The sequence below is a fragment of the Zalophus californianus genome, chromosome 7 (assembly GCF_009762305.2).
Source record: "Zalophus californianus isolate mZalCal1 chromosome 7, mZalCal1.pri.v2, whole genome shotgun sequence".
NCBI lineage: Eukaryota > Metazoa > Chordata > Mammalia > Carnivora > Otariidae > Zalophus > Zalophus californianus.
In genome coordinates this window covers 8,741,974-8,762,215 of record NC_045601.1, presented here as the reverse complement: position 1 = coordinate 8,762,215, position 20,242 = coordinate 8,741,974, and positions in this window count along the sequence as shown.

Genomic DNA, 20,242 nt, shown 5'->3' with positions numbered 1-20,242 from the left:
CCCCTTCTCATAGGGTTGTGGGGAGGACCACGTTCTTCAGCGTTTCAGGACTTCCGAAATAAGAGCTCTTATGAATTACTTAAGAACATGTGAACCAAAGCCATACCTACATTCCTCCGTTCAAGGAACTTGCCCAGGATGAAGAAGTTCATTAACACAGATCCCCATTTGATGGCGATACAGAACAAAGAGACCATGTGAACTCAGAAGAAGGACATTTGAGCCCGTGTGTGTAGATCTCACGGGAATCAGACTAGCAGCTATCAAATGCCAAATTATTTGTTTCACTCACTAAATGGAAACTTCTTAGAAGAAAGTTCTTTACTCCGTGGCCGATTGTATTGATGCAGAAAAACAATCTCAAAGTAAACGTAGTTTTAAAAGGCATTAATGTCGGCTGCACAAGCGTGTTCTTGGGCGTGAACACCCGAGCTTGCGCGGAGTGAGTACGAAGGTGCCCAGAGGAGGAATTGAAGAGGACCTTACTGAAAACCTCCCAATTTTGCATAGCTTCACCTAGTAATTTTCAAGGGTATAAACTATAATTCCCCCTTTATAGGACAATAAGCAATTACTGCTTTGTAATAAGAAAAAATTATATTTTAACTGAGAGAGAAACCAGTGTTCACAATCTTGAGCATGATCTTACAGAAAAAGGAGATGAATTTTTATCTCCTCATTCAGGTTGATTCAATGCCACTTTACCAGTGGAAGGGTACCTACTTAGAAGGATGTTAGGTTGAAAGTATCTGGAAGAGCTCATCAGACCAGTGAGGGCCATTGCTGGGTGAGCTCGTCCACAGTCTGGGAGAGGCTGATAGACCAGGAATATAGAGGCCGGCCTGGCTCACCAGGAGGGGCAGAATCAGCAAGGAGAGTCAATCTTCCAAAAATAAGGGGTCCAGGGGAAAGAGCTGCCTTAAAAGAGATCCCTAACTGTGGTTAGCTTTATTCTAGAGGCTTTCAAAGGTTCAAATCAGGGCTATTAATCACCCCCATCAGCATGACTCTTGAAAAGGGCTGAGGTCAGGCAAGACAATTTTGGATGTCCTGTGAGAACTGGGTACTCTTTATCAGACCTTCAACTTCTATGCTTGAAGACAGAACCACACCTTAAAACCAGCATGGGACCTACCCAGATACCTAGGCTTCTTTGTCCCTGGAGAGTTTGGGTTCCAGGCTAGGAGAAAGTCAGGTGGGTTACAAGTTATCTATCATGTTTGCATTCGGGAACCCTCATCCTTCTTGACTCAGTTTACCCTGAGACAATAGTAGGAGTCCATGGCCTCCCAGACCTACTCCACTGGGGAAGCAAAGCCTGGTTTGGCTTAATGCTTCTAGCAGAAGAATCAGGCAGTTAAGCAAACCCTCTCTGTAGGCTCTGGCCCTTTCTACCTACTGGTGCCATCAGAGCCTAGACTCCAGAATGAAGCTGGCCTCAAATTCTTTATTTTGGCTTACTCAATTTGGGAATGAATGCACTGATGAAGGATGAAAATCAGCGACAACTTATTTAAGGTGTTAGGGGAGAAAATTAAATATTGGATGGATCCACAAAAAATGAAGTAACCTAGACACAGACTAATTCTCTGAAGGAACACAAGAATTCCAAGCAATTCTTGTACTGTTGTTGGAAAATAGGGTCAAACCAGGTCTGTTAAATCTCCTGCTGATGTTTCTCAGTGGTCTGATGGAAATCACATCACAAAGAAGAGGGTGGACACAGGGATCTGAAAAACACAATCTAATAAGCAGGGAGTCATGTGTTTCTAGGTGACACTGATTGATTCCCAGGAAGTATGGAAGGGGAGCAGTTGCTCAGTGAAGAATATAGAGAGAGGTCTCTTATTTTAGTCAAAGTCAGCCACACACTCAAAGTCAGCCAAAGAAGCTCAGGTTCCATAAAAAGGACTAATCCTCTCTCCAGAGTCAATATCATTAGGAGAATCCTTTGTCTGAAATAGAGGCTTCCCAGGGTGAATTTGGTTCCAAGAGGAAAAAGAGAGGTCAATCAAAGGACTTTTTCCTCTGATTTAGAGTAAAAATCCTAATTTTCCATAACCTACTACCGGCGAGGTGACAAGAGACAGGAGTTGATGTTCCCTAGGTCCAACCAAAGGGGCAATTTTTTCTCTTGCAAGGATGTGAGAGTTTCATTCAAGTCCTTGCTTCCAACTGTAGCAGCTCCTGTTCTCATTCAATTTTTGGCAAAATATATTCAAGAGGTTTTGGCTTTACCAAGAAGTTTTTGGGACTTGGGAAAATATGTTGAGAAATAAAAGATGTCATGCAAAACTACAGATTCAGCTCAATTTCCAACATAATTATTTCCATTCTCCTTTGGTACTTGTTATTGTGGGAGCTGAGAACTTCACATGGAAAACAATGGTCAATTTCTAATAGCACAAGGATATATTTAGAAGTCAGATGTGTCTTTAAAAATAGTCTTTTTGAATTCTACACTGATGGGCATTTCTAAATATATATTACACATCAATTAAAAGTAAAGTTAACAAAAAAGCATCGCTTTCCAACGATCATCAATCATTGTTTATATACACTTATGCGTGCATGTAATTTTACAGAATTAGCCCATATTAGAAAATTAATTCTAGAGTATACAGTCTTATTTCTTCTTGTTTTCTTGTAATTCTTTTTGTCATAGGTTCAAAAATTCCTTCCACATTATTACATAATTAATAGTAACTTTATGCCTTCAAAAACACTTTAAGGAAAACATTTCAAGTTTTTTTTTTAAGATTTTATTTATTTATTTGACAGAGAGAGACACAGCAAGAGAGGGAACACAAGCAGGGGGAGCGGGAGAGGGAGAAGGAGGCTCCCCGCTAAGCGGGGAGCCCGATGTGGGACTTTATCCCAGGAAGCCGGGATCATGACCTGAGCTGAAGGCAGACGCTTAACGACTGAGCCACCCAGGTGCTCCAACATTTCAAGTTTTAAAAATCTTCTTGGGCTTCTACTTCCACCTAGGAGGTAGAAAGCTAGAAGAGTATTGACCCACTGTAATAATGAGACAAATCCAGGAAAAAAAAAAAAAGTAATATCACAGCATTTCCTGAACCCATCAGAGAGCTGACCTCATGGGGCCATCAAGTAGCCCCAAAATCCAAGGAGGGATAAGCTTCCCTGGAGAGTCAGGATGCACAGACCAGCACCTGCGGAAAGATTGGAGGAAGGGGGAGTTGCCACATAAGTAGGTAAAAAGAAACCAACTATAGTTTTACAGAACTTCTAAAGGCCAACAGTGGGCTAACATGACAGCACAGACTCCGTGGAGGTCCCAGATATGAGGGGAGTTTGCACTAACTCACAAGATCTTTTCCACAGACCCCTGTTGGGTGCCCACGCGAAAGCTTAGGTGCGGGGTAGGAGGCGAAGAGAGCGCCCCCTAGGGGCATTGATGTTGGGAAGTAGAGCCGCTGTCGTGATGACAAAGGCTTGAAGCCTTGCCCCTTGCCTGGGGATTTTTCTCACAGAATAAACATCTTGAGCTTCTCAAGAAAGGAAAGCAAACCGTGTCGTCCCCAGGGCACAGGTAAAGACACGTTTTAGCTGTGGAAAAGATAGAACACCACCAACACACACACACAAAAAGCCCTTGATTCCTGGAGAGGGGAAGGAAATAACCCAGGGCCCAGGATTCTCTACAAATATAATTAGAGACCTACTCCTGGTTGAGGGTAGAAGACTCTCTTCTGATCAATGTCTGCCACAGATACAAGGCAAAGCTTGGCTGCTGAGTTCGTACCATAAATAAAATTAAAAATATATGACAACCACTGTCTGAACATAAAAGAGAGGGATTAGAAGTCTATTGTTGTAAGGTTCTTAAATGTATGTGAAGTGGTATAATATTATTTGAAGGTACATAACGATAAATTAAAGATGTATATTATTAATCCTAGGGCAATCACTAAAAAGTTTTGAAAAAGAAGTTACTAATAAGCATTGACTATAAAGGGGCATGAAGAGTTTTAGGGGGTGATATATTTATTTGTTTATTTGTGACACCAATTGTAAAAAATTTTGGAACTATTTACCTAAAAGGGTGAATTTTCACATATGCAAATTATACTTCAATAACTCTGACCCCTCCCCTCAAAAAAGAACAAAATATAATCTCCCAAGACTCTTCTGCCCCTCCTTCCTTTCTCTTCCCTTCTTTGCTGAAAAGTTAAGTTGGGGAGCCACTCTGGTAGGCTTAGCAAGGTAGGCATGCATGCTGTGTGTGGAGGAGCCACAGCTGGTCCAAGTGGAGTCTGAGTCTGTGAAGCATGTAAGAGGCATCCCCTGAGTTGTGGCCCTTTGTGAGATGTCACAGCTCAAGAGGACCAGGAAGATGTCATCTCGTGGGAGTGGCCTGGTATAGGGAGTCGGAGCCCAAAGAGAGTGAGGATGGCATCCACATAAGCGGGGAGTCAGATCCTATGGGTATTAGTAAAGCTTCATGGATGGTGGTGGTCCAACACAAGATGTCACAAGATGAATGGGGTGAAGAGTATTTCCACTTGAGAGGAAAGCCCAGCATGGGTGCTGGAAGCTAAGCAGGTAAAGAGAATATATATATATGCAGGGTGGGCATGATCCAGCATGGGTACTAGGATCCAGAGCAGGACAAGGAGGTTAGCCACATAGGATGTAAGAGATCCCAGCATGGTGGTGGCCAGGAGTGAGGGTCAGAGTCTGAAGAGAGTGAAGAGGATGTCCATGTAGAATATGGTAGAGCGTGGGGGGGGGGGGGGTTGGAGCCCAAGCAGAATGAGGGGGGCTTCCTCCTCTGTCAAGCTGGAACACCTGGTTTCAACTGCAACTTTGCTCAGGGAAAACGACCTACTGAAAATTTGAGTTGAGTTGGAATTTTTGCTAATATATAGCCAGATGGTCTGGCTTCCTCTTCCATTCAGCAGCACCAGGGAAATGCAGCCTCTGCAAAATCTGGGGGAGCTTCTGGCAGAACCACAAGAATAGACCTGTCACCACTTGGATTCCCCCGGTGGATTTATGGCTACCGGTATCAGTGGGGCTAAGTGCACCGTGCCAGATAGAGCAAAGTATGCAGGACCACCATAGGCTCCAACAGTAATGACACAGCCTGGTTTGTGAGAATTTCCCCCAAATATAAGATTCTACGTGGTAAGACCTGTATCATGTCAGCACTGTGGGCCCCACTGTACTCAGCGAACACTTGGCACATATTAACTTAGCTGAATTGAATTAATAAACACCCAGTATGTCTGAGTGTTCTTTCTCTTAAACATCAGAGGCAGATTTCTCCCCAAGAACTGCTTGATTTTAAATCTGGAAATGGGAAAGCTCTGGGGAGATGACAAAGCATAGTGGGATTGGACTGGCATAACTCTTTTTTTTTTTTAAAGATTTTATTTATTTATTCATGAGAGACAGAGGGAGAGAGAGAGAGAGGGAGAGAGAGAGAGAGAAGCAGAGGGAGAAGCAGGCTTCCCACTGAGCAGGGAGCCCGATGCGGGACTCGATCCCAGGACCCCGGGATCATGACCTGAGCCGAAGGCAGATGCTTAACCATCTGAGCCACCCAGGCACGCTGGACTGGCATAACTCTTTCAAAGCTTTTAGTCAAGAGCTGACCATTCCTGAGAGTACGTCTGAAAGCCCTGGGCTTCAACAAAAACCACTTCCCCAGTGGGAAGTGAGCCAGATTTGGGGACCCATTCAAGTGGGAGAAATGACTACCAGTCATGTTTCTCAACTTGAGGACTCAGCAGACCATACATTTAATAGCACCTGGCCAAGAACATCTTTGAGATAAAAGACAATTGCAACTCTGTTCATAATTCAGTTTCAAAATGGTATTTCCCAGGGATTATACTACTTAAAATAATATGGGAACATCATCCACCTCTTCTCATCAAACCACTCGAAATGCATTATTAACCTTAAGTGTTGCATATATATGGCAAGCCATATTTATGTTATTTGTATTTATCGGTGTACTTTGTCTAGGATATAGGCTTTGCAACTGGTAGATAAAGCCTGAAAAAATTCTTATTAACCAAAAAGCCTTCTCTAACTCTGCAGAGGTTTGAGCAGACAGTATACCTATAGAAGCAAACTAGTAAGACCATCAGTAATCATTTGCGGCAAATTTTATTTGGTTTCCAATCCAATTTCTGTGAACCAGATCTTCAAAGTTTGTTGAACTATGTAAGACCTGCATCCCGGGTTAAAACTGCACACATCTCACAGTGATTTGTTTTGGTAAGAGGAGAACGAGAAGCTTGGACAAAGGATAGATACACAAGGTGCAGGTTAGAAGGATTTTTTAAAATATAATTTCATGGACCCCTCACCTTTCTTAGGTTTACAGCATAAAAGGGCTCATAAACAATAATCCTTCACAATTGGGGAAAGCAGAAAGAGATATTTTTTCTTCTTAAGACCTAGTTGGCAAAACACAGGCCCCAGTCAGCCATACAGGATGATCCGTGGAGCTCTTCTTCACATCTGCTGAAGTATGGTAGGAACAAGAGAGATGGAGAAGTGTTCATGCATGTGTCCACTCTGGTCCACAGCACAGCTTCTAGTGGAGCCTATGGCCTGCTTCTTTATAAGCAGCACAACACAACCATCTCAGATAAGATGGTCCTCCAGCCCTGCCCGCCTCACTACTCTACGTGGTCATGTGTGCATGTGTGCGTGCTTGAGGAGGGCAAAGACATGGAAGGGGAGTAAGACAACATGGTACCCATCTCAGGGAAGGGGAAAGGTGGTCTTTTATACTTTCCTTCTCTAGGTCTCTACTCCATTTCTTACCTCTTTTCTCTGCCCATTCATAGGCCTCCTTCACACATCAGAGGTTGACTGGACATACTTGTTATAGAATGGATTCAAACATTACAAGGTGACCACAGCCCACGCCTCCACTCTGACTTCCGACTGAAAGACTTTCCTTCCTGCATCCTGATTAAAGCATCTGCATATCGCTTCCCTCCCCCACCCCCAGGTGACTCCTGTGACCCTAGATCTACCTGTGTAGGTGTGGCACTGCCCATCCCCCTGGCATCTCTGCGCCACCCTCAGGGGAACAGAACACTTTTGCATCCTTTCCATGGTAGGGTGAATGGGAGACATGTGTGGGGCCTGCCTCAAGCTCCTTCTGCGTCAGTGTTCCACACAGCCATTTCTTCCCTACCAAAGCTGCTCCCCATTGTTCAAGGACCTTCCTGAAAGGCCAGGTGCTATTAAATGTATGGTCTGCTGAGTCCTCAAGTTGAGAGTCCTCAAGTCCTGTTGCCCCTCAGCATTCAGAGACAAAGCTGTGCCCCAACCCTAGGTCCCCCACCCCCAACTTTTCTGAGATTTCTTTCCTTCTCCCATCATCAGGGGAAGGGCCCAAAGCAGGGTGGAATGTCTTTCTCAGGAACTCACTAGCATCTGAGCCCCAACCGTTGGCTGGCAAAGATTCCTCTCTTCTCCTGTGTGGAAAACTGTCCTTACATCATCACACACTCTTCCCCACTCCACGCATATAAATTATACGTCCTAAGTTCCATAGATCTTTTTCCTCCTTATAATCAAGGTCAAGTGATGAATCCCTAAAGAAAATTCTCCCCCAATCTTCCAGCTCTTGTACAGAAACTGAGAGCCAAGAGTTTGATTCTGAGCAAGTAATGGGTACAGGGAGTCACCATGGAAGGAACCTCAAGAATTACCTCAAATATGCTACACTGACAAATTCCTTGTGCCCCCTTTTCAGCACTAACCCAAAACTTTAACCTCCACCTGAGAGAGAGACATGGCGGCAGGAAAGGAATCTGGTCATGTTACAGTAGCACAGCCCACCAGTGCTGTGGCTCCTTTCCTACCCTTTCGAGTTGGCCCTGCATCAGTGTGCCAGAGCTGCTGTAACAAAATGCCACAGGCTGGGTGGCTTACACAACAGAAATGTAATGTCTCAGCACTCTGGGGGTCAGAAGTCTGAGATCAAGGTGCAGGCAGGGTTGGTTCCTTCTGAAGTCTGTGAGGAAAGTTCTGTTCTAATTTCTCTTCTAGATTCTGGTGGTTTGCTGACAATCTTTGAGGTTCCTTGCTTTGTAGCTGGTGTTCTCTCTGTGCCTTCACATTGCCTTCCCTCTGTATGCTCCTTGTTTTCTGCACATAGCATTCTTTCTACGAAGACAAGATTCATATTAGATTAGGAGCCCACTGTACTCCAGTATGGCCTCATCTTAACTTAGTTACATCTTCAGTGACTCTATTTCCAAGTAAAGTCACACTCGAGGTATCAGGGTTTAGGATTCTAACATATGACTGGGTGGGGGTGGAGTACACAACTTAACCCGTAACAGACCCTTTTCTCTTCCTCCAGCTGCTCTGAACAGTTTGAGAGGTTGTCTTGTGTGATGTCTCTCACTAACGAGATGCATCCTCTCTGCCTCAGCCTCACAATGCAGGGGAGCCATGCTTTTTATATAGGGGGGGCCTGGAATCTGAAACCCTGACTTGAGCAGTCAACATGATTTACGATTGATGATTATAAGATCGAGATGACTGAGTGGAGCAGGTCTGAGCTGGTGTGTAACTCAAATTTGATTTGATTTCGTTTCATTGCCCACAGAGGCTCTTAAACTTAGTCTTTTTTTTTTAATCGGTAATTCTCAGCTTTTATTAGTAACCTCAATTTCATGTACTCATTTAATTGAGCTCACAATTAAATTACTATTTGTATTTAACTGCAATTCCAAAGCTAATTAAGCCAAGCCTGTGGCATAACATCTGGCCACAGTCCGTAACCTAGCATGAGTGAGCACGTGCCTAAGGAGGCCCAGAGCTAGTTAATTAGCTAACACTTTTCTTTCTCCTCTTAAAATTTCAGACAAGCCATACTTGTTGTGAGGTCTGAGTCTGAGAGTGCAGGCACTAATAAATTAATGAACCCATATTTCTAAGACATCTATGTTCTCATTGTTCACTCCCCTTCCGCAACCAAGGTTGTGTTGGCACAGACACTGATATGGGGGTTGTCTTGTCCTTAGGTGGAATGACAGCTTCTCCTAATGACAGAAAGGGGGCATGAATGTCTCTTCCCTCCCTTGAAGCGGACCTAAGGACAATCAATGTTCCATCTTTCCTCCAGAATCATAATGGAGAGCAGAGAATCAGGTTTGATCCAGGGCATCACATTCTAGAGGACAGAGTCAGAGTAGTTATATTAAATACTGCACAGTTTCTAAGCCCCTTCCATCTCACCGCCTGAAAATGTGCCTGGTCTCACAGCCACAGTGGCAAGTGCATTCAGCGTATCTGGTCCCTGAGGAGCGGCAGGGACCCAGAACCAAGGGCTCTGGTCCTTGTGCCTGGGGGCTTCACCCCCTCCCTGCCTTCCCTCCACTTCCCTGCTGAACAGGCACCTTATTGTTAAGGGAACTCATGGTGGCCATAGGCTAAAATTACCTCCTCCATCCCAGATTCACTTTTTCTGCCAGATGACAATGTAAAGATACTACCAGTATTTTACTTCCAGGTTTGAGTTAACATCAGTATCAAACATATAGACAGCAAGGGAAATAGTCATGCCTATTTCCAAATACATCATATTGTCTTTGGTACCAATTTTACTTGTTTGAAAGTGAAATCCTTAATGGACGCGGAACATTCAGTTTGCTACTCATGTTATATGGCCATTCCCACACAGCCCAACAGAAGTATTGGCCGAAAACAGACAACAGGGTTTATACTTGCTCAGAACACTTTTAAAAAACTGAGGTCAAGTGGAGCATGGATGACCCCTTACCAGATCGTACTCGTCGATGCATACAACCAGATCATGTAGCACCATAAAACCCGAAAAGCAACAGTGGAAAGTCAAGGGGAGAATTGTCTGTAATGGCAGAGTCAAGGGGACAAGCCAGAGTTGCTGATGGACAGGCGGTTAAAAGCAAGGAGCTAAGAAAACATTAGGATCCAGTCTGGGAATCTGTGCTAAGCTAAAAACTGAAAGGATCAAAGAAGTAACGGGAAATCCATACAGCCCCACTGAAATCCAGCAGAGAGGAATTCCTTGGTACAGGGCTCTTCTTGTTGTTTTCAGATTCTTCCATTTAGACTTAGCTACGCGTTGGTGTTCCCATATCTGAAATATTGGATCTTTGGCAACTCTGGCAACGTAACGTTTGCCTGTTTGCATGTTCAGTTCGTTGATCTACTATCTTTTAAAACTATGCAAAATATTATCAACAGAGAGAAATTAATCATGTTGCTCAAACTGGAATGCTTTGTTTTTCCATAGTTACAGTATTTACCATGGAAATGGATGGACAGATAACCCTTGGGTAACCTGCTGACACCAACACGGGCTTGGAGATGTTTCCAGCATGGGAAAGAATATTTGGCTAACAATGGGAAAAGATGACCTTCCACTCCTAGCAGAGACTTCCAACTGGCTTTCTAACAACTTCCCCTCCCAACATGTACACCATCTAGGAGTCTTCTCTGTTCTATCCTCACTGTGTATGTCTGCCACTTACTCCGTGGCTAAGTCCTTCGGATACTGAAAGATGCTAGAAAATATGCAGACTGACTGTTTTTATTTCTTGGTTTCTTTTATTGCAATGTGGTGGAGAAGTAAAATGCCCTCAAGTCTGATGGGCCACAATGAGAGAGGGCCTTCCCATGGCCCAGGCCTTGGGAGGGACTGCTCACGTGCTGGTGGATTTGGGGGCACCAAGATGTATAAACAGCAAGTCACTAACAGAGTCATTTTATAAGACGAAGACTGGGTCTTTACTATAAAACCAACTCAAGTGGGAGAGTCTGTGGAGTTCAATTCATTAATCCTTTCACTAGATATGTTGTGAACATTGATATTCTGCTTGATATGGCTCTGGGTGCTAGAGATTCAGCAGTGAAGGTGAGAAAGCCCACCCGTCGAGGAGACCAGGGTTTGTTTTATGTGGGGGAGTCAGGGTGAACCCTGATAAGTGGTTATTTAAGCAGGAACTGGAAGAAAGCGTGGAAATCAGCCAGGGTTGGGCCAACCCTCCCCTTCCCTGCCCCTGCTGTAGGATTTCTTTCCACCGCCCATTCCCCTCCAGGCCATAGCCCACACAGCCCAGCTTAGGACATTCCACTGCTTTGGGGCCAGAAAACAAAAATAGTCATTCACTATTAACTTCAAAAGCCGCTGAGCCGGGTATAAAACAGAAAAGATTTGAAGGGAGATATGATCTGGCATAACCGTGTCTGCTGCCTTCCCTCCTGGCATCCAGATTTGATAACAATTCCTTGAGCTGGGACGAGCACGCGGAGTTGAGGATGAAGCAAGGTCATAAGCAGGGAATACATTTAGCTGAGTTTCCCAGACACGACTAGACAAGAATCATGTCTGGATGTGTTTAGTTTCTCACTGGATGGGGCTCAGAACCAGAATATAGCTAATCATTCTAATTACGAAAAATAAAGTTAGTTTTTGCCCACTCCAGCTTGCGATGATGAGAAGTCATCCCTGCTACACAAAACTAAGCCAGCCAATTCCGTCGGGATTTACAAGACTGTGTGTGAATAACAAGGATGCCATCAGGCCGCCTGCGAAGCTCCCCTGAAGCAAGCTCTGCCTTGTGCATGGAAGTGTGGGCTTCGGAGAAATCCCGGAGCCTGCTTCAAATCCCAGATGCCCCACGACTGACCAGCTATCCCTGAGGCTGCTGTTCCCTCCGATTCAAAACTGCCAGCATGATATTTGGCTTTATGTTTTCTGTGAGGATTAAGGTGTTTGAAAATTTGTAAAGTGCTAGAATCGAAGCTTCCGTTAGACATTGGTACCTGCCAGGCCACATCTCCCTTCTGGGGAAAGCCCCTCCGAGTAGGGATTTTTGCTCCTGTGGTCCTTGTTACACACGGCCGTGCCGACACACAGGTGCACAAGCCCAAGACAGGGAGGATGCAAGCGGGACGTGAGGTGCCTTTGGATAGAGCTGAGCAGTGCAGCCCATTCAGACTTCATTCCTTGGTGTGACTGAGGCAGGTGCACACACAAGATTGCTGGACCTTCTCTATATGTCAGAGCTACCATCCCGACCCTCCACGAAGCCTCCTCCTTCTGCAATCCCTGTCTTGGAAGCCCTGGGACTTGGAGTGACTGTACTAGCTCAGAAGGAGCCGACACCCGATGTGGCTCTTTGTCCCCTTTGGGTCCTTTCGGTAAACCTTAATTTAGGTCTGTGTGTTTTATATAACCTCAAAGATTAGATGAATACCCATTTGCATCAAATAAATATAAGGTAGAAACCAACCAATAAAATACAAGTAAGCCAACAATAAAATACAAAGCTGCTCTTGAGCAGGTTGCCATCAAAGCAATAGGTCCTTTGGGATGGTGAAGAGGGTGCTCTGCGGCTATGCGGGCTGTATTGTTTGTTAAGACACTGCATCTTACAGCAGGTGGACATGGACTCATCACGCACCCCACGGACCCCTCAGCAGCCCCTTCCCAGAAGCCCTCGCTCCCTAGAACCCGAAGTGGAGGTTTCGGCCGAGGAGGCCCGGAGGAACCGGGGCTGATGGCAAGGTGATGCTCCCTCCTGACTCCCGGGCCTTTGCCTTCCTCTCCTCACGGTCGGGGGTGTCCCGGTCTCCCTAGGGGCCTTGGATTGGCTGGCGGTTGCCATCTCTGAAAACATGGCTGAGGATCGAAGTAGTCATCTCGGAGCCCTAGGGAAGGGATGGAAGGAGCAGGGCCCCCCAACCTCGGGCAGCGGGTCTTTCCTCCCAGAGCGGGCGCCGCGGCGTGGAGAAGAGCGCTGCTGTCCGTGTCGTACCTCCCAGCTCGACATGGGTACGCACACGCACGACGTTTGGAGTAGGTTTAGTCACCTGCAAATAGTGACAAAGTGTCCTGAGCTGGGGAGGAAGGGAAGGCGGATGTTTTGGGGACCACAGGAGAGTACTCCAGGAACAGCCCAGAAGGAGACAGTTTTAGGGGTGGAGGGGGCGCCGCCAGCCCAGGTTGGAGATGGAGCATGCGCTCTGACCGGAGAGAGACAGAGCCCCCCCACCAGGCACCACCCAGCGAGGGGGACTCATTTAATGGAGGTCGTGTCTTCCAGAAACTCTCCGCTCTTGTTCCTGACCTAAAGCACAGTTTTCTGTTTGTCTTTTGTCCCCCGGTCTCATGAACTACTCACTTTTAATCAGAGCCAATCTTCTTATCAGTAAAGTAGTTAAAAAAGCTCCCCACGTGGAGAGGGCCAGACGTTTGTGAAGAGCTGCCGCTTTGTGATGCTTAATGTTTACAAAGAGCTTTAGAGACAAGATAAGATCTTTTTCTTGATCTCTTTCCTTTTCTAATGAGAAAATGTTTCTTGAAATCAATGCGCTCATCACTCACTCATCCCACAAGCCTGAGGCTTCAATCTGTGGCTAGATTATTTTTTGTTTTTGTTGTTTTTGTTGTTTTATTTTGGTCAATCATATACAAATTCTTTCACATTTGCTGGAAGAAGAGAAAGGACGACGAGCAGGGTCAAGACTACACACATGTACATCTTTTGTAGGTTTTTCCCTCCTAAAAACGTGGTAGTTAGATGAAAGGAGTATTTGAATGGATGTAGAAAATCCAGGCACTCAGTGGCAGCTTGCTGATTTCCTCCTGGGGCAGGCGCGGGGGCAGGGCCGGGAAACAGAACAGACCACAGCGCTACAACATAGCAACAGTGGGGCACAGGAGACAGATGTTCATCAAATATCCCACAAACGAATGTGTAATTATGTTACAGAGTTCGGGAGCTGTGAGCATGTCAGGTGCAGATTGACCCACTCTGAAAGAGGAGGCGCGAGTGCTCCAGACCTAGGGAATGGCATGTGCGAACGTCCTGGGAGAGGATACAGTTCTGAGAAGTTCTGGAGCAGAAAGAAGGCTGGAACACCTTGAGAGCAGGGAGCAAGGGACAGAGAGGGATGAGGGGAGAGGCCGGAAGAAACCAGACCACATAAGGCACCAGTGCTCCCAGTACAAGTTTTTGTTTTTATTCTACCAGAAGTGAAAAGTGCAAAATGGTTAAAACCATCTAAAAGTGAGTGGGGAGGTTGGGAGGGCAGTGGGGGGTGGGGGTGTAATTGGGTCTACAGGTTAAGGTCAGCCTGGGTGCAGGAGGAAGGCGTGGAACCCGGGGAAGCTCTGCGGCAGCAAGGCGTGGACAGAGGCCACTGCGGTCGAGGTGGCGTAGGAGCCCGGTCTGGAGAGGGGCTGACGGGGAGAAGGAGAAATGGAGCAGCCAACAGATGTGGGGGTGAAACTGGACCGACCCAGCCATGGATTGGATATGGGGAAGTGCTGGGGGGACTTTCTGGGTTTTGACTGTGCACAGAGCAGGAAATACCAGCTTTTTAAAATTACTTTTGTTTACATTTGTACCAATTTCCTAGAGCTGCCCTAACAAAATTACCACAAACTGGGTGGCGTGAAGGAACAGAAATTTATTCTTTGATGGTTCTGGAGACCCAAAGTGTGACATAAAGGCATCAGCAAGGTCAAGCTGTCTCTGAAGCCTCTACGGGAGGATCCGTCCCTTCCTCTTCTTGCTTTTGGTGTTGCCGACAATCTTCCACACTTCTTGGCTTGTAGCTGCTTTGCTCCAGCCTCTGCATCTGGGTTCATGTGGCCTTCCTGCAAAGTGTGTTCTGTCTCCATGTCTAAATGTCTCTCTCCTTTTCTTATTAGGACACCAGTCGTTGGATTTAGGATCCACCCTAATCCAGTATGACCTCATCTTTACCTGACTATATTTGCAGATACTCTTTGCAAATGAGGTGGACATTCACAGGTACCAGAGATTAGGACGTCAGTATATCTTTTGGGGGGACACAATTCAACCCACTACCTCTTAGGATAATATTGTTGTGGCTGTTGATGTCGTATGTAAATATAAAATATGCTGGTATTTGCCCTGAATCCCTCAGGTGTCCTTATTATTGTATTCCGACTTGTGGATTTTATATAGCATGGTTGATTTTAAGAGCCCTACAAAGGAGTTCAGAATTGGTGGAATCCATACTATGAATCCATTTTATACCGTACTGGCTTTTTTATAATTAAAGACATTTCTCATTTTCCTGAAAGATTCTTTGGTTGATATGTTCTACAGTTAATTTTTTTACTTTTTTCCTAAGGCAATATGGCAAAAGATCGTAACTGTCTTAAATGTGGTCTCCAAAGATGATAGTCATAGAATTTTATCAAGAATATCATGTGTGTGAGGGTCTTATTGCTCTGAAAGAGGGCTTCACGGGTCCAAGTCCCCAGCTTCTGGAAGAACTGACACACTTAAGCCATGCCAAATTTGTGGTGGTTCTTTTATTGAAGAATGCACACCCCCAAATGCATTTCTATAAAGACACCACCAGCCCATGGTAAATATGGTGCCCTCAAGGCAGAACCACAAAAGTTTTAGAGAGTCAAAGTATTGTGGCAAACCTCAAATTGTTGCAAATACTCATATATTTATCTGTGCTCATGTATGTTACTTTCCTAAAAAACAATGAGCTCGAAAAATGACCCAATTTATTTTCCTAAGTCCTTGGGAAGAAATGAATGTATTATTGTAATTTCCCAGTCCTATAAACATGCGTTTTTTGTATGTTTATATACTCAGAATATGCTTTTCAAGTTTAGGCATAGAATCACTTACCTTTGTTACTTGGCCTCTTCCATTTATTATGGTCTACATTGGTGTCAGGGTTATATCAACAGACCTTCAATTTGCTCTACCGAGATGCATACATAGATTACAGTTCAGCCTCCAGAGAGACCTGTCCATGCTCCTGTTGGCTGCGGTAAGTAAACCTTCCATGCCCCCACTGAGATCCCTACCTGCGAGCATTTGGGTTCCTTGATCTTCCCAATATACCTCCGTGGCCCCTAGTCTCAGGATCTTGAATATTGCCCCCTATTTCAGCTATAGCAACAAGCAGCTTAATCCCAAATTCCTTAAATGCCTCTGACCTTGATAAATAAACTCCACACCATTCTTTTTTTTTTACAGCTTTATTGAGATATAATTGATGTATAAGATTATGTAAGTCGAACATGATGATTTGATACACATATATATTACAAAATAATTACAATAAGTTGAGTTAATACATCATCACTTCACATAATTACTTTTTTTATAATTGTGATGATGGTGTTGAGAACATTCAAGATTTACTCTCTTAGCAACTTGCAAGTATACTGTACAATGTTGTTAACTATAATCACCATGATTCCCAGAACTTAATCATCTTATAACTGGAGGTTTGTACCCTTTGTCTACCACCCCGTTTCCCCCCCACCCCCAGTACCTAGCAACCACCATTCTACAGTAGTTCCTATGGGTTTGGCTCTTTACTATTCCACAGGTAAGTGAGATCATACAGTACTTTTCTTTCTCTGTCTGACTTGCTTTACTTAGCACAATGCCTTCAAGGTCCATCCATGTTGTTGCAAATGGCAGGGTTTCCTTCTTTCCCATGGCCAAATAATACTTATATTTATATTTATATTCTGGCATTATATTTATCTTCCCACTTTCATCCTTTTGCTATGAATGTCCAGTTTTCCTAACACCATTTATTTAAGAGACCATCCTTTCCCCACTGAGTATTCTTGGTTTCCTTATCAAATATCAGTTGACAGTATATGCATAAATTTATTTCTGGTTCCATGGATTTATGCATCTGTTTTTATGCCATCACCATTATATTTTGATTACCATTTGTAAAATAGTTTGAAATCAGGAAACGTAAGGCTTTGTTTTTTCGCAAGCTTGTTTTGGCTGTTCACGGTCTGTGGTTCTATAATGAATTTTAGGATTTTTTTATTTCTGTGAAAAGTTTCACTGGAATTTTAATAGGGATTGCATTGAAACTATAAATGGATTTGTATTTCTGTGATATCAGTTGTAATGTCTCCTCTTTCCATCTATAATTTTATTTAATTGAGTCCTCTCTCTTTTTTTCTTGATAAGTCTAGCTATAAGTTAGTCAATTTTGTTTCTCTTTACAAAAAACTTACTCTTCGTTTTATTGGTCTGCACCAATCTTGAAGACTGATTCTGGTCAAAATAGAGAGTTAAAAGGAACAGAGCTTCAGTTTAGTAGTGGCCTGGGACATTCATTTATTCAATCTGCGACCATTTGTTGAGCCCTCTGAAGTAAACCACGAAACTACGTACAGATGAAAAGGCAGGTACTTCCCTCAAGGAGCTCACAGTCTGGCATGCAGGAGAGAACACATAGTAGGCCATTTATTAGAGTAGCAATTGCTTTACAGTGATGACTGGGAGAGAATGTGCTGTTACTTTAGATTCTGATAATTCAAACTGAACCAGATTGCCCTGTTTCCCTGGTCCTCTGGCTGATGAACAGCCCCATCCTGTTGAAATCGATGCTTATGCTAGGCATTTTCCCTTTGACCCTCTGACTTCCTGTCCATCTTGTTCTGTGCCGGATTCTGTGGGCACCTTCAACATCATCCCTTGCCCTGGGCTTACAGTGACATTTATAAGCAACAACTCAGAAGATAGGAAGAGCTAAGTCACAGAGCGTTGGTGGCTTCCCCCAAAGACTGTAGGCTCCCTCCACATGACCCTCTTTCTCTCTCAGAAATCCGGTGAGCACTTCTGCCCTCCCTGCATCAGGCTCAGGGGGAGAAAGTTTCCTTGCTGTAGCTGGCCCAATTGTGCTTCATGGTTCTGTGTTCATTTCTTTTAAGTTTTTTCATATTTTTGCAAATAATCACAATATTAAAATTTCCTACTTATCCCCATTTAATGTGCCATCTTTCCCTGCTGAGATGCTTGAAGTCCGCTTTGCCTTTGAACTTGGTGCTGAAAGACATGGGCTGTCAGGACATTTCTAGGGAATGAGATAAGTTGATATTCAAGTATCCAAGTTTGCAAATGACCTACTTTTTTTATGTAAGTTAAAACAGATTCAAATATATGCCTATGAGAACATCTCCCTGGCATTATTCTATACTTTCTCATGCAAGAGTGAAGGTGGAATCACAGCGATCAGCAAGGACTTTCTCCTAAGTGTGACACCATGGGAGCACCATCTTGTGTCCCCTCAAAGCTCTCCCCAGAATGGATTCGCCAGTCCTGGTTCCCCTTTCTGGAGGATGCCCTGTTCACCCATGCCTGGATCAATGAGCTCCTTACTCAGTACATTTCATGGAATGAATGACTACATGTCCGAACGCAAGTGTTGGGGCATAGCCTCTGTTCCACCCAGGGTCCCCAAGCATGCCTTCCTCACCCTAGTCCTTGTTACACTAGCATTACTTCACTGACACATCTGACTTCCTTTTTTGCCTTTTCAGAAGACAATGAGGAACACCAGGGAAGCTTACAGAAACTCTGTAACTGAACACACCCTGGGGAATGCCTTTGCCACTACTACGGGTTTGGGGTGCGTTTCCATCACAGGCTTTGCCTGGACATGTCAGATTCACATTGAAGGAATTCAGTAAAAGAAACCACCTCATGCTATGAAGCCGTGTTTGGAACCACCATAAACTGTTTCAGTTGACTGGCAGGTAAAGAATGATGAATTATGAACTCCAGTAAAAAGAAAGCATGTGAGCAGAAGAGGAAGGAGAAGGAGAGCAGACAGCTCAGCCATGTAGGCAGATAAACGTCCCGAGAAGCCCATCTGCGGCTGACCGGGGAACGTTCCTCTGTGAATTCCACTCTCACCACAGATCACAGTAGAGTCAGAGACAGTCACAATCTAGAGGTGGAGACATAGCTCTTTATTCCATGTAAGTCATAAAAATGGAAAGCTAAGAGATCAGCTTACAAACGGGTTTGGGGAAGGGGGTGGGTAAGTGTGGTCAGTTTGATTCGAAGGTCTAGGAGCCAATTACTTTCTTCATTGTCCATTTCCTTTTTGTGGGAAATCTCTCTCTACAAAAGACTGCTGTCCTGATTTATGCAACAGAAAATGGAGTTTAATGTAAAAGCTTATAATTGTACAGTCAGATCCATAATCACTCATTAACACGAGATTTGTGAAGATATGTAGTCACTAAATAACCCTTTGAAGTTTTTAAAGCATGACTGACTTATGACTATGTATATATTTTTAAAGACCTCTTTTAGAAGGGTGGCTCAGTCAGTTAAGCGTTGGGACTCTTGATTTCGGCTCAGGTCATGATCTTGGGGTTGTGAGATCGAGCCTTACAAGGAACTCTGTGCTCAACAGGGAGTCTGCTTGAGATTCGCTCTCTTCCTCTCCCTCTCTCCCTCTCCCCGCTCATGTGCACTCTAAATAAATAAATAAATAAATAAACAAACAAATAAATAAATAAAATCTTTAAAAAAAAAAAGGGCCTCTTTCAGCATCTGATGACCATATCGGGTACCCAACTTATACTGGACCACCCAGGGTAAAGGGAATTAAGGTAAATAAAGGATCCATAAAAGACATATGAAGGGAATAGGAAACACACCAAGTACTTAAATACCTAACACAGAGGAGACTATTTTATACATTCTGGAAGGTTATGTCATAAAGGAGTGTTCTTCAGTTAAAAACAAACAAAAAAACAGTAGAGCTCTTTCTAGAAATAAAATCTCGCACATGCCATGTGTAAAACTGATGAAGCTCCTCCTGTGGATGCCTGGATGGGCCCCGGGTCTAGCATTCCCACACACCGTTCCTCTGAGTCCCTCCTTGGAACCCTGGCATTCTAAAGGAAACGGTTTGGAAACCTCTAGAAGCATTTGCTCAGCTGTTCTCCATATGCATTCAAGACAGTCCAAGAGTAAATGGATTTGAAATGTGGGAGTAGGAATGTCAGATAAAATAAAGGAATTTTAAAACATTGCAGAGAAGCCCCCAAACAGAATTCCAGTGGCTACTAACTGTTGATAAAAGGAAATACAAAAAAGCTCCTTCTTTAAGGCTACCCAGAGCTGAGCATTCTGCCTGACCCAGCACTCTGACGTCACGATCTGGCCTCAATCTCTCTCTCCAACCTAACCTTCCACGGCTGGCCCACCTCCTCCACGTAGCATGCTAGAATCCCGCGTTGTTTGGTGCCCACCCACCTGCGGCATCTGCAATGGAGTGAGTCTGAATCAAGATATGCCATGAGATTCAAAGTGGATTTTGAAGGCACAGTATGCATAAAGAATGTAAATATCACATTAATAATTTTATATTAATTGCATCCCATTTTGACATTTTATTTTGGGTTAAGCAA